Below are 14,272 nucleotides of genomic sequence, written 5' to 3'. Positions count from 1 at the left end.
TTCAAGATCATCGAAAAGTTTGGGTTTTGATCTTTACTGATCATATATACACATCTGAATATTCAGAGTACAACAACATAGAGAACATTGACATCAAGAAAAAACGGTTCAGTTGCAAGGAAAGAAATCGACTACTTTCGAGAGTGCCTTTGCAGGCAGGGCACCGTGGTTTATGTTTTTAAATTTATAGAAACTCATTTTAAAATTTATAATGAATAGAAAATTACAATTGGATGAGCGTCTATTTGGTGGACTGTATGCATGGGGACTGCCTCGTTTGTTTTTGAATCGAAATCAATAAAAGCTATTAATGTTAGTGACAGTTGGTCAAGGACATGGACAAAGAATCAAACATCACAAGGATCCAACAGAACAAGGTAAATTAGGGAAAATGGAATTGTGTGTCTATGTCCACCCCCAAACTTGAGGTGACATGCATGACATCATCTAGCATGAGAAGGGCTCATAAAGCACTATGAATAGTAGGGTATGGTTGCTACTTATTGGAGCTAATTATCGGGTTATCCTATGTCAGAAATAAGGTGGGCCGCACACTAAGGTATAACCTTGGAATGAACCAATTAACATATAATATTTTGAATACAATAAATTAAGTTTGGAATAGGGCAGTCACAGGTTATATAAGGTATTAGAAAGATTATTTTAAGTTGTTTTCATTTATTAATATGAATAATGATGTTCACATATTTTTATAAAAGAGTGAAATTTAAAGGCTTTATACTATAAAGAGTAAACTAATATGTTTAAGATATTAGTATAATTTCTTATATGAGAGGTAGGCTCCACAGTAAGGTAAATATTAAATATGTTTTATTGGAAATATATCATTTTGAGAATCACATTAGTCTCGCTCTTATTTGTATTTCAATATGTATTATATGAGCTTTTGCCTTTACCTTTTCCTTCAAGAATGTTATTGCAGGAAGAGGGAGATTAAGATTCAGAGGGAACTTGATAGTTTATTAGAAACGACCTTGGAAAGAGAGGGAGAAGACTGTGAATGCCATTCAGTTAACATCCGTTATCTTGGTCTTATTGATTGAGAGAGAGTAAACCATATTGATATGTATTCCCTAGTGATGTATAGATTGTGACAGTCCTTAGGACTGTGGTTCATAAATTGTGAACATGTAATTTTAATGGGCCTACCCTTGTGTAAATCATGAGGAAGTGACGACTTCCTAATGATCATCACTTGTATTTGGGAGAAGTTGTTGTAAGGTGACGATCTTACAATCAATTTGTATTATGAGATCTAATAAATTGAGTAAATAGTGAATGTCCTACATCTCAACATTCTGGGAGGCCATTACTCTTAGAGTACTTGGTGAATATCATTGATATTTTGGGAGGCCAATACTCTTGATATCAAATGTGATATCTAAACGTTTTGAGTAAGTGGTGAATATCATTGATATTCTGGGAGGCCAATACTCTTGATATCAAATGTGATATCTAAACGTTTTTGAGTAAGTGGTGAATATCATTAATATTCTGGGAGGCCAATACTCTTGATATCAAATGTGATATCTAAACCCTGTTTTTGAGTACTTGATGAATATTGGATGTTGATAGTCTGGGAGATCAAGACTCTTGATATCAAATGTGATATCATACCCTAGTTTGAGTGATTGATAAATATCATATGTTGATAGTCTGGAGATCAATACTCTTGATATCATATGCAATATTAAATGGTGAAAAACTTTTGAGATATCCTTAAATTCCTAATATTACCAATGGTGTAATATTTGTCTTGTGTTTATCCTCCCTTGTTAAGAGGGAGTGTTAATGTTTGGTAGCTTCAGTCGAATAACTCTATGATTGTACACTTAATTATATATGAAATATAATTCATGTGAGATATAAACTTATTATATGAGAGAAATATATTTATATTTACACACACACACACATATATATAACAATAGTTAAGTTTATATATAATAATTATTTGATTATTGAATAAGACATGTCCCATGAAGGGACATGTCTACTCATGACTCATGTTTAATATAAATGAGAGGATGTTGCATATGGAAAATGCATACCACTTATCATGGCAGTGCAAATACATTTGCAATGATCCTTCATTTTCCAACAGTTATGACTGTTGAAGGCCTATAATAAGCCCTTTCAAGCGGGTGATAGGCAGAGATTATCTATTTTCAACTTTCAATCAATAAAGATACCCTGCTTTTACTGCAAACAGCCTGCTGTCTTGTGTTCTAATGGTTCGTACGGATTCATGTAGGGTTTAAAACCTACATTTTTGGATAGGTGGATGAAGTAACTTTCAAATGCTTCTAGTTTGAAGTCTCTATCTATTCTCTAACCCAAGATATTCACATTTTTGTGTAAGTAGGTCTGGATTTCTTGCTAACCTAGGGTTTTGAGGCATTTTCAAGCATAGAGGAGGATTTCACCGTGGGAATTTAATAGCCTCTGGTGAAATCCTAGTATTGCATATGTATTTTAAGATGCAAGTGGTTTTAAGTTTGTACTTGCAGGGATCCTTGAGAAATTTGATGCCCTAGGCATGCATTTCCCATGTGCATGCTAGGAAAAGAATGCAACATCTTCCACGACTCCAACCAGACTTGGCAGCAAAGCTTGAAATCAAGTTTGTAACTTGTCTAGGGTTGTCCTCACATGTTCCCATCATTGTTTTGTAGGATGGAGTCCTATGACATGTACTTCCTTTGTAAATGGAGGCCTAATTGCCTTAGTTGCCTAAGTGAGAAAGTGAACAATAGCCCATTTGTTTGTGTCATCAAACCTTGGTGCCTTAGTATGTTTTGTAAGTCCCAAAAGGTTGTCTAAAACTGAGTTTTGTTCCCCGGGTTGTATGTGGAGATATTTCCTTTAAAATCTGATTTTCATCGAAAAGGGCTACTAGCCTTTTTGGATGGCTTAACAGAGCACCTATGTGGAAAAAATTACATAGTTTGGTTTTAACCATTGTTTCATATCATTGGTGACCTAAATAGACTATTCCCATGTATTAGAGTCTTCCTTCCTCATTTGAAGAAGTTTAAGGTTGTTTTTGCGAAATTGGTCAATTTGTGCATTGTGAGCAACTTGTGATAAGTTGTCTTGTTCATAGGGTCCCCTAGTGATTAGGGTTTTCCTTGTTTGGGTGTAGGGTTGTGATAACCTAGTATCATCCTTCTAGCACTTGTGATTGGTGCTTGCACATTTGATCATCACTTCAGTGAAGAGAGTTTTTGGACCAATTGATCACCATGAGATCAATCCCACTAGGCTCCATTGCATCAGTAATAAATAGCTCTTTCTCTACCATGTTCATCATGTTGCACTAAAAGGAGTCCTAATGCAGCCTCAGTAGGAGAACTATACAAAATGAATGGCTTTCCCAGAATAGGAGACATCAGAATTGGCAAATTAAGAAGATAATCTTTTAGTTGATGGAAAGACTCCTTATGTTGTTAATTCCACTTAAAATTCACGCCCTTATGTAGTAAACGCTGAAAAGAATGAAACTTGTCTTTTAACTGAGCAATGAATTTGTCAAAAGACTGTAATTTGGCCAACAAACTTCGTAGTTATTTCAAAGTGGCAAGATGAGGCATTTCCAATATTGCTTTTACCTTTTTAGGATCTACTTCAATGCCTCAACGAGAAACAATATAGCCCAGGAGTTTTCTTGATACAACCCCAAAGAGACATTTCCTCAGATTAAGCTAGAGTTTTCAGCTTTCCATTCTCTCAAAGATTTTATCTAGAATGGTCAAATCATCTCTTCTTGTAGAGGATTCAGATAGTAGATCATCAACATAATATTCCATCAATGTATGCTTGAAGTCATAGGAGATTGTAGTCATTATGCGTTTATAGGTTGCTTTAGCATTCTTTAGGTTGAAGGGCATGACATTCCAATAGTATGTTCCCCAAGCACATGTAAAAGTTATCTTGGATAGTCTTTAGGAGCAATTATAATTTGATTATAACTGAACAAAGCATCCATCAATGATAGCATCACATATCCAATTGTCATGTCTCTGCTTATTAAATTGCTCCCTACAACTCTTCTTATGCACCTTCCATTGTTCTTCAAACATTGACGATCACACCATTAAATCCCTTACCCCTTATCTTTGTTTATTGTAATTCCATGCTCCTTCATAGCACCAAACTCTTCATAGCATACTGCTCTACCATGTTGATCTACTTTTTTGCTCATGAATATTCTATGAAACCATTATAATCTTGTTCTTCTTTTGCTATTGTTAAAATACATTTCGGATTTTAGGAAATCGGTCAGTTACTTGTAGGATACAAGTCTCATAATCATCATTAATCTATCAAATGACTAATTATGAATCGCCATAAACTTTCAAATGCTGGATTTTCCATTGTATTGTTAACTCAAGTCTAGTGATCAACACCTCACATTCAGCAATGTGGTTAGTACACTCAAATGCTATCCTATATGATTTAGATATCACATCTCCGAGTATGGTAACGAACATGGGACTGCCCCCATCCATTTTATGTAAGCCATCAAAACAGAGTTGTCATTCATTGGATGTCGTCATGGTAAAGATTGATTTATTTGGAAAATTTGGCAGCAAAGGATGATCAGCTTGAACCGGTGCTTCTACAAGTTGATCAGCTATTACCCGGCCTTTAATTGCTTTGCAAACTACATATTCAATACCAAATTTAATTAGGATCATCACCCATTTGGCTAATCATCTTGTGGGAGTTGCTTTTCTTAGAAGGTATTTCAATGGGTCAATCTATGATATGAGCATACTTTTTTGATGGGGCATGTAGCATCTTAATTTTTGAGCTGTGAAAACCATAGGAAGGCATGCTCTTTCAATGAGAAAATAATTCAGTTCATAGCCCACAAGAGTTCTACTAAAGTAATAAATAGCTTTTTCTCTACCTTGTTCATCGTATTTCGCCAGAAGGGCTCCTAATGCAATCTCAGTAGCATAAATTTATAGAATGAATGGCTTTCTCGGAATAGGAGGCATCAAAATTGGTGGATTGAGAAGATAATCTTTTAGTTGCTAGAAAGATTGCTCACATAGTTCATTCCATTTAAAAGTCACACCCTTATGTAGTAAGTGCTAGAGAGAATGGCACGTGTTTGCTAGTTGAGCAATGAATCAATAGATAGACTATAATTTTCCCAGGGTCTTTGTAGCTATTTCAAAATAGTAGGATGCATTTACAATATTGCTTTTATATTTTCAAGATCTACTTCAATAATGCCTTGACGAGAAATAATATAGCCCGAGAGTTTCCCTGATACAACACCAAAGACAGATTTCTTCAAATTAAGCCAGAGCTTATAGCTTTCCATTCTCTCAAAGATTTTATCTAGAATGCTCAAATGATCTTCTTCTCATAGGGGATTTGCGTAGTACATCAACATAATCTTCAATTAGTATATGTATGAAATCATGGCAGATTGTAGGCATAGCCTATTGATAGGTTGATCTAGCATTCTTGAGGCCAAAGGGCATGACATTCCAATGTCATGTTCCCCAAGCACATGTGAAAGTTGTCATGGGTTGGACTTCAAGAGCAATTTTGATTTGATTATAACCGGAGAAGCCATCCATCAATGGTAGCATCGCATATCAAGTTTTCATATCTACTATAATGTCAATATTTGTCAATGGAGAATCATCTTTAGGGAAGGCTTAGTAAGGTCACGAAAAATGAAAATGATGAAGAATTGATTCAGCAGCCCAGCATATATTTGCATAGGACTAAGAAAAGTTGATTTTCCTTTTCTAAAAAAATTGACAAACTCTTCTTTCTCTTCTTTTGATAGTGATTTTGCAAAGTGTATGATTTATGGATTATTTGGCATTCCCAAATTGACTTCCTCTGTCATTTCAATTAATAGTGGTGACTTTTCTCTTTGTGGGGGTATAATAAATCTTCCATCCTCGGACAGCTCAAAGAGGGTTTCACCCTCGGATATGCACATTCAGTTTTCACCAAAAGACCATTTTTTCTTTTTTTGTATTATTTTCAAATTTGCGACTGGAAGATGAAGTTATTTCCCCAACAAATACTATGGTATCAAGATCAATGATAAATCCTGCTTTGTGATCACCAAATGCATGCCTTCTCAAATCTCAAAGAATTTTGATATTGCTTCATTATTTTCAATAGTGATCTAAGCTTAGTGATTCTTGGTGACCCCAATCTATTAGTTCAGGGTATACTAAGGGGATGTCATCATCAATTTTACATATGTTTTAGGTAAGGATAAAGATATAGACATTTGTGTCGTTGGCATCTTTCTTAGAAGCATAAGGACTACGATCCCAAAAATTTGTTCCAAGCTTAAGGACAGGTTTTGATGGGTTTTGATCTAATCGAATCTACATAAATGCAATTTATAACCACCATTTGTTAATTGCAAGTTGAAAACATTGCAAAGCTTGGACTAATTGAATAATATATCAATCAAAGATTGCTATAAAACAAGGTGAATCACATTGTAGATTTTTTTCCTAATCAAGCTTGTGAGAAAACTACAAAGATCATTTCAAACAATAAGAAAATGTTCACAAATCTGCCACTTCTTTCTTCATGGGATATCCATCCACCCATTCCATAGTGTACTATGATTATCATAAACCATAGGCAAAATATGTCTCTTATATTTATAGCTCCCTTGATAAATTAGTCATTTAGAGTCTTTCTCATCCAAAGCAATTTGGAAACTACTGTTGAATTTTTGTGTGTTGCACACATTGCATAATATTGTTATATTGTATTTTTTTTAATGTAATATTGCACCTAGGAGCACCTTGATGGATGTGCAACATATTAAGATTCCCATGGGATATATTTGATGAGTTGTATTGTAACATTGTGGTAATATTTGATGTAATTATTTAATATAGGGGAAAAGATTTAAATGTTCAATATTAAATGTGGGGTCAATGGGTTAGGTAGCACATGGTTTATGTAATACCACTTGGTGGTTTTGTGAGATTCGCTACTATATAAGCAACCACAAGGGTAGTTGTAGAGACAAGATGAAAATGCAAAAAGACAAGATTTGAGCAAGATAGGGTTTGAAAAGTTAGTCAAGGGAGCATTTGTGAAGGTTGGAAGCATGGCATGGGATGTGTGGATTCATGCTTATTCACATGGATTGCTTGGTTGTGGCTATGGCTTTGAAGGCTTACATGGTTGTATTGCAATGGTATTTTGCTGAATAATACATGGTGTTAGATGCTTTTGGAGGCTAGGTTTTTTCCCTCAATGAGGGTTTCCCAGAGTATATCTTGTGTCACATTTTTGTGGGTATGTTGTCTATTCTCTTGCATGTGGATTTCAATTATAAATTTATTTCAAATCTATTATGGGCTATGTAGAAATAGTTATATTTTTCTTGCAAGTTTTCTTACAACTACCATTCATCGGTTATAATTGCCTTTGTTTGACCAAGGAGACCTCAATCCAGCTAGGGAGGATTTTCACATGGTAGATTTTCTTGCTAATCAAGCTTGTGAGAAAACTAAAGAGGAGGTCAATTCAAACAATAAGAACAGGTGCAGAAATCTGCCACTCCTTTCTTCACGGGACATCCATCTGCCCATTCCACAATGTATTATGATTACCATTCAAGCCTAGAAAACCATAGACAAAATACATCTGTAATATTTATCAGCCCTATTGATAAACTGGTCATTTAGAGCCTCCCATCCAAAGCGATTTGGAAACTACCATTCACTGGTTAAAACTGCCCTTGTTTGACCAAGGAGAGCTCGGTCCAACTCCGAAGGATTTTCAAAATTGATACAACTTTAGTTGAGACAGCAATTAGGAAGGTGATCAATTACAAAATCTTAAAATATGGTCACATTAATGAGAACCACATAGTGAACTCCTTCCGATCACTCAGTTACTAAGTCTTGAAGAAAGTGCTAGGAGAAAGTACCAATGGTTGGTTACATCATAGATCCTTTGAAGCCCTTGGTACTGTTTGCAACTTTTGTGCTCATCAAAAGGCCAAGGACTGGTACTCTCAGTGGCATAATCAAAATTCTTATAGCAAGATCAAACAAAGATTTCAAACAAGCAATCATTAGCTCAGTTCTAGAAGGACTCCAAAGGAATATAGAAGCATTCAATTCTTCTTATTCATCACAAGCCCAAATAGAGAAATGATTATATATAGAATTAAAATGCACAATTTTTTCAAATTTCATTTCTCATTGTGTTTCCAATGCTGTCAAATTTCAAATCTGACTGCAGCAGAGCTTTTCACATTGGATACATATTGATCAGCTGCCCAAACTTTAAGGCAGAGTATTTGTAATATCAACGGAAGTTTCCAAGCATTGTGAGCCTATGTATATGGGATTTTCATCAGTTTTTTATTTTGTGCTTTTTTGTAAGTTATTGTGACTGGCTGCCACAGCCTGTATAATTGTATTTGAGTCAGGACAAAGACTACCCTGTGCTAAGGGTAAGCTTTATTGGCCATGTATTGAAATATTAAGTCTATAACAGACTTTTGTATTCATTTTTTTCATTGAATCATTTTAAGTTTCTTTGGTTTGACTCTGGTCTCACTGCTTGCAGACTGTTGGCTTTGCCTGACCCACTTCAGATACTGTACCAATTTTTGTGACATGGTAATTTTGAAATCATAAGATCCAACGTCAACTCCTCCCAACATACAATGCAGAGAAGCCCATTAGTTTTACGTGTAAAGCAAGGTTGTATGCATTCAAGAATCTGAATTAACAATTAAGGCTATGTAGTAAACCCAAAAAAACGCCAGTATCCAACAAGAACGAAATTATCAAATTTGCCAACTACATCTCAGATCATAAATATAACAAAAATGTCAATCTGAATCAATTAAAATTGACCTTAAGTGTTCAAGGGTTTCTTTCTGAAATTGTAATAAGGAACAGTAATCAAAGCCTGATCCAATTTTGAATCATCTCATTGTATAACGCAAATTGGGTTTCATGGGATACATTTACTTAACCCATGTATATATATCTCAAGATCGTCAAGATTAAACAAACGCTGTAACTTTGAAAGACTCGCCCCAAATTTAATAACAGAGAGGTCGTTATAATAAAAAATAAAGCGGTATATTGTAATAAGAAACCCGACACAATCAACAAAGATCACAGTTAATCGCTTGCCCGTGCTAATTGAAAACCCTAACGTAAAACGCTTATTATAATCATAACAAACGCAGAAAACCATAAAAATTGCCAAAGCAGAAGCTTACCTGCACAATGAGACGGAGACGCCCCAGATAGTAATATTTTCTCATCAACAAAGCCCCGGATAATTGAACTTCGCTAAAGATAGCAAAGCAGTTATAATATTCCTTCTTCAGCAACACGCCCAAGATAATTGTACTAACCTCTGAAAATTCCTCCTAAATTATTAAAAATTCTACAAATTCTGATTTATCAATGCAAACACCCGTGCAGAAAGAAAAGATATCAGCCCTGCATGGACACAATTGCTGAGCGCTCGATAAAAAATTCAAATACAAATACATTATATTGTCACCCATATATAAAATGTGATTTAAAATAGATGTTTCAAAATGGAAATGACCGTTGGGCTGTTTAGACTATCCCAGCTGACACCAACTTTAACTATGTGATAATTAACACCGCGGCTGGTTATTAATCAAATATTGAGGTTTTATTAGTAGGCAGGAGACTAAAGTTTTCAGATCTCTATTTTACAAGAGTTCAAATCTCAATAATGATGAAAAACATCTAATATGTGCTATATCTTATAGTCTCATAATTGGGTTCTATTAAAATAAATTTTTTCTATTTCTTGTTCAAAAAAAATTTCCAAAAATGTGAGCTTCTAGAGTTGTCAATTGTCGGCAATAGACATTGATGTGTGCCTTGTCAATGTGTCCACATTTCAAATGCATGCATGATAGGTGGGGAAACTCCAATTTAATATAAAACAGTTTTGGACTCTTTGATGGGGTCGAGGCTTAGACTAGTAATGAAGCAAGATTCTAGGGCTTAGAGTAGTATTGGAGAGCTTCTATAGTTTCATTTCACATTTTGTGTTGTTGAAACATAAATAGAAATTGTTGATAGTTGGAAGTCTAAAAAGACAATTTAACTTTTTTTTCTTGCAAGTGGAGAAAATATTTTGTAGAGATTGTTTCCTGTAGAATAGTAGCTTCGTCAAATAGAAATCTTTATAAAGGGGAGTTTAGCATGGTGATAGGTACTTTCTTCTTTTAAACTAAATTAAAATTTCAAGTTGGGTGAGATGGAATTGTATAGTATAAATTCCTAAAACATCAACTGTGTAGATTTGCTTTGTATTTGTAGGGACCTAATGATGTATCAATTATACAATTTTGCTTATCAATTTAAGAATAGATTTTGAACATTTTTCATTTTCTAGTTTACATGCATGATATTTATGGTTTCTATGTTGGCAGATAATAAGCAACAAAAGTGGAGAGAACAAAACAGTTACATAAATACAAATAGGTACAAGAGCTCAATAGTTTATCTTCTGATTTGTTCCTATAAATGAGTGGTTTTAATAGATATCTATATTTTATTAGAAACCACACTCATCTACTTGAGAAATTTGTTTTCTAGATATCTAGAATAACGGTCTTACACAAGATATATTACCTGTGTTCATATAGCTTCTATAAGAAGTTTTCATCTGGAGTGTAGATTTTTAAAAGCCTTTTATTGATAGTTATATAATTTTTTCACAATCTACTTTCTTAATATTATTTCTGAATTTGTATATTTTTCCCTGAATTGCTTATGACGAATCAGTGGAGAAGATATGAATTATCAATTAGAAAAGTATGAAAAAAAAAATTCACTTATTCATGATTCAAATTACAAGCTGAGCTAAACATAGTTCAACAATTTCGTGAGAGCATTAATCACTTCATCATAGGAATCGATGGATGACATGATCTGCTCAGTGTAGCAAAAGCATAAATAGTTCTCAATTATTTCTAGCACAAATCTAAATATTTATATTATTATCTCTAGTAAGCATCCACTTTATATGGACTAAAAAGGCACGAATCGGGCTAGTAGATCCAATTTCTTGTAGATTAGCATAATTGTACTGAAGTAGGAAAAAAATTGAAAATCATTGCAAACATGATTAATAGAAATTTTGACACTAAATAAACAATCACATAATTCAACCTCATACAACATCATCTATAACATATCTGAGAAATTTGTTGAGAGAAAAATTACAGGGCAACATGAATTTCAGGGGGTTGTAAATGTTTTTTTCCCATTCTTATTAATAATTTAATATAGTTATACAATACATGTACTTAAAACTACAGATTGTTTCTTTTATAGAAAAATAGAGTTGTGCATTAGGTTTTCCTTTTTTATCATAATCTTTCAACGATATATATATATATATATATATATATATATATATATATATATATATATATATATATATATATATATATATATGAAAGCAAAAGGTTTTCCCTTTTTTATCAGAATCTTTCAACAACATTTTTTTAAACTAAAAAAGGGGTAAAATTTTTATTGAATACCAAAGAGAGTAGAACAACACAAGAAGCAAAGATAACTACAAAGCTTTATCCTGGTCCACAAGTTGAACCAACATCTGAGATAAATCAAGGGGAAGCATCGTATTATTAATAATGTTCCAATCTGGTCCATGCTCAGAGGCCCATTTAGCCAAACAATCAGCCACACCATTCCACTCTCAAGGAATATGCATAAAAGAAACAAAATCCAGAGAGTTGCATAACTGAATGATCTACTAAATAACCAGAGCCAAATGCCAATCCACATGCACAAGGGTCCAACTATTCAATAAATTCACAACCACTTGTGAATCGGTCTCACAAATAATTTTGTTCCAACCATGTTGACAGCATTGTTCCACTGCAACCAGGATAGCTAAGGCTTCCATGAGGTTATTAGTATGGTGGCCCTTGTGTATAGAGAACAAAAACTGAATATCACCAAAACTATCACGCCCAACTCCCCCAACACCAACCGAACCAGGATTTCCCTGAGAAGAGCCATCAGTGTTGATTTTAAGAATGCCCGCCTCAGGAGGAGACCAATGCCCCTCACGATTAACACGCTAAGAGTGTTGCCTAACTCTATTCCCAAAGCGGTTGTGGGGGATCGAGGGAGTGTTGCCCTAAAAAGGGAAGCATAGACGTGAGTAAATACCAGCATCTCTAGGATCCAAACCTCCACCAATGTCACATTTAGCTAAGAGCGTTTCATGAAGAGAATTAACAATTTTCTGCCATAGGTGCCTGATCTCAAGCTGCACATCATGAAAGATCCTCCTATTCCTCTCAAGCCAAACATGCCATAATATAAAGGAAGGGCCAATATTTCAAGCAACCTGAAGAAAAGAAGTCTTGGAAGGAGGATGGCCCATACGGACCCAGAATTTAGACAAAGAGGAAACATGCCAGCATGTGCATCCCCACACACTCCACCAGAAGTGCCAAATCTGTTTGGCAAAGGGGCACTGGAAAAAAAGGTGAGAAAAAATATCTTCACTTTTGTGGCATAAAACACAGATGGAAGGCCCTTGGAAGCCTCGCTTGCAGAGATTCTCCCAAGTAAGACAATGATTGTAAACTAGAGTCCAGAGGAAAAAGTTACACTTAGGCCAAGAAAACCTATTCCAAACTTTCTTCCACAAAGAGACCTCCACCTCACCAAAAAGTTGCTTTGTCAGCACAAGGTACTCTGAAAAAATAGAATACTTACCAGAAGAAGCACCTCCCCAAGCCAAAACATCAGGGTCCTGCAGAGAGCTGCACTCCCTAGAAGCCAATATCTGAGATAGTTCCAACCTAGCGGCCAATCAAAAGAATTCTTCCATCTGTAACCCACACCAAGGCCTAGATTATAAGCCTCCTTATAATGAGCCACCTTATTCCATCCAATAGAAAGGAAAAAATCACAAAGAGACTGCAAGTGTGGATGAGAGGATAAGAGAGGAGGATGCCCATTCCAAGAATCACTCTAAATTAGAGTCTCAGTGCCTCTGTTACAGATCCAAAATAAACTTATCTTCACCAGGTGAGCACCAATCTTGAGGATATTCCACACCATAGAACCTCTTCCCTCAAGAGAAAACCTAGAAATATTTGAAGGTTCAACACCAGGTAAATACTTGTGTGACAAGATACGAGCCCAAAGTTGAGACTGACTAGAACATCATCGCCAATAAAGCTTGGTAGCAAGAGCTTGACTACACAAGATAGCAAAACGAAGGCCAAGGCCTCCTTCCTTTTTTGGCCTGCAAACGGTATCCCAATTGATGAGGCTCCATTTGGTATTTTGTAAATTGCCACTCCAAAGAAATTGGCGAGAGAGAGCATCAAATTCCTTAAGAAAATACACTGGGGCTTTTGGGATTTTCATGAATGGTGTTGCTTAATATTGAAATTTAAGAATTTTTGTCAATTTTGAAATTTAAGAATTTTGGTTATTTAATTTCATTTATATTTTGCCATGATTTTTCATTATTTTTTGAAATGTTGGTAAATGGAATGTACTTTTGAACTAATATTTTTTGAGTAATAGACTACCTTGGAAGGGCTATCAACATTTCTAACTTTATGGCTTATATTTTTTCTTGATATATCTTAGAAAATTTATGTCATTTTCTAAGCTTAATAGAAAATCAAACTTAAAAGAAGGTCAAGCTTCGAGTATCTCTCAATGTAATTACCTTTAACTAACCTTAGTATATAGTTTAGTGATTCATTTATGTTATAGGACTATTTTTAAATAGTAATAAACAATATAAATACAAAGATATAAGAAATTAAGATTTGAACTTCTTGTTAATAGTGAACTTCTAAGAGTAAAAAATATGGACCCTTAGCTATCATTCACTCTTTATTTCTTCATAAGTATTTTAGTTTGTAAACATTATATAGTGATTGGTATTTCTAATGCCTATTGTATTTTTTTTCTATAATACTATTTCAATGTTAATTATTGTAAATTTGAAAGATTTTTATCTCTATAAAAAAGGAAGGAACTAATAATGGGGTTTCAATGTGAATCTACTTGCCTTGAGCATGCAAACTATCATGTAAGGACAACACATAATATGAGACTAGAGCTATAAACTCCACTAATCATGGTGCATAATAAAGAAAAGTTATGTTGAAAGAGAGAATGAGGGAGGGATTATGACTACCATGATTATGAAGGGTGTT

General features: G+C 34.5%; 1 long non-coding RNA gene across 2 annotated transcripts in view; it reads right to left on the bottom strand.

Annotated features, from left to right (window-relative positions):
* The window catches only part of LOC149546554 (uncharacterized), a 202,107-nt gene extending 192,377 nt beyond the window's left edge, over positions 1–9,730 (bottom strand). The window contains exon 1 of one of the 2 annotated variants that reach the window (XR_016354357.1): positions 9,281–9,730. This is a non-coding gene — a long non-coding RNA (uncharacterized LOC149546554). The remainder of the gene's footprint in view (positions 1–9,280) is intronic. The other variant, XR_016354356.1, reaches the window with a different exon arrangement.
* Positions 9,731–14,272: the final 4,542 nt, after the last annotated feature.

Source organism: Cupressus sempervirens, chromosome 7 (genome assembly GCF_028749045.1).
Source record: "Cupressus sempervirens isolate cs-2001-9-10 chromosome 7, ASM2874904v1, whole genome shotgun sequence".
Lineage (NCBI taxonomy): Eukaryota > Viridiplantae > Streptophyta > Pinopsida > Cupressales > Cupressaceae > Cupressus > Cupressus sempervirens.
The sequence above is the reverse complement of the archived record's forward strand: the minus strand, read 5'-3'. Positions and strand labels throughout refer to the sequence as shown.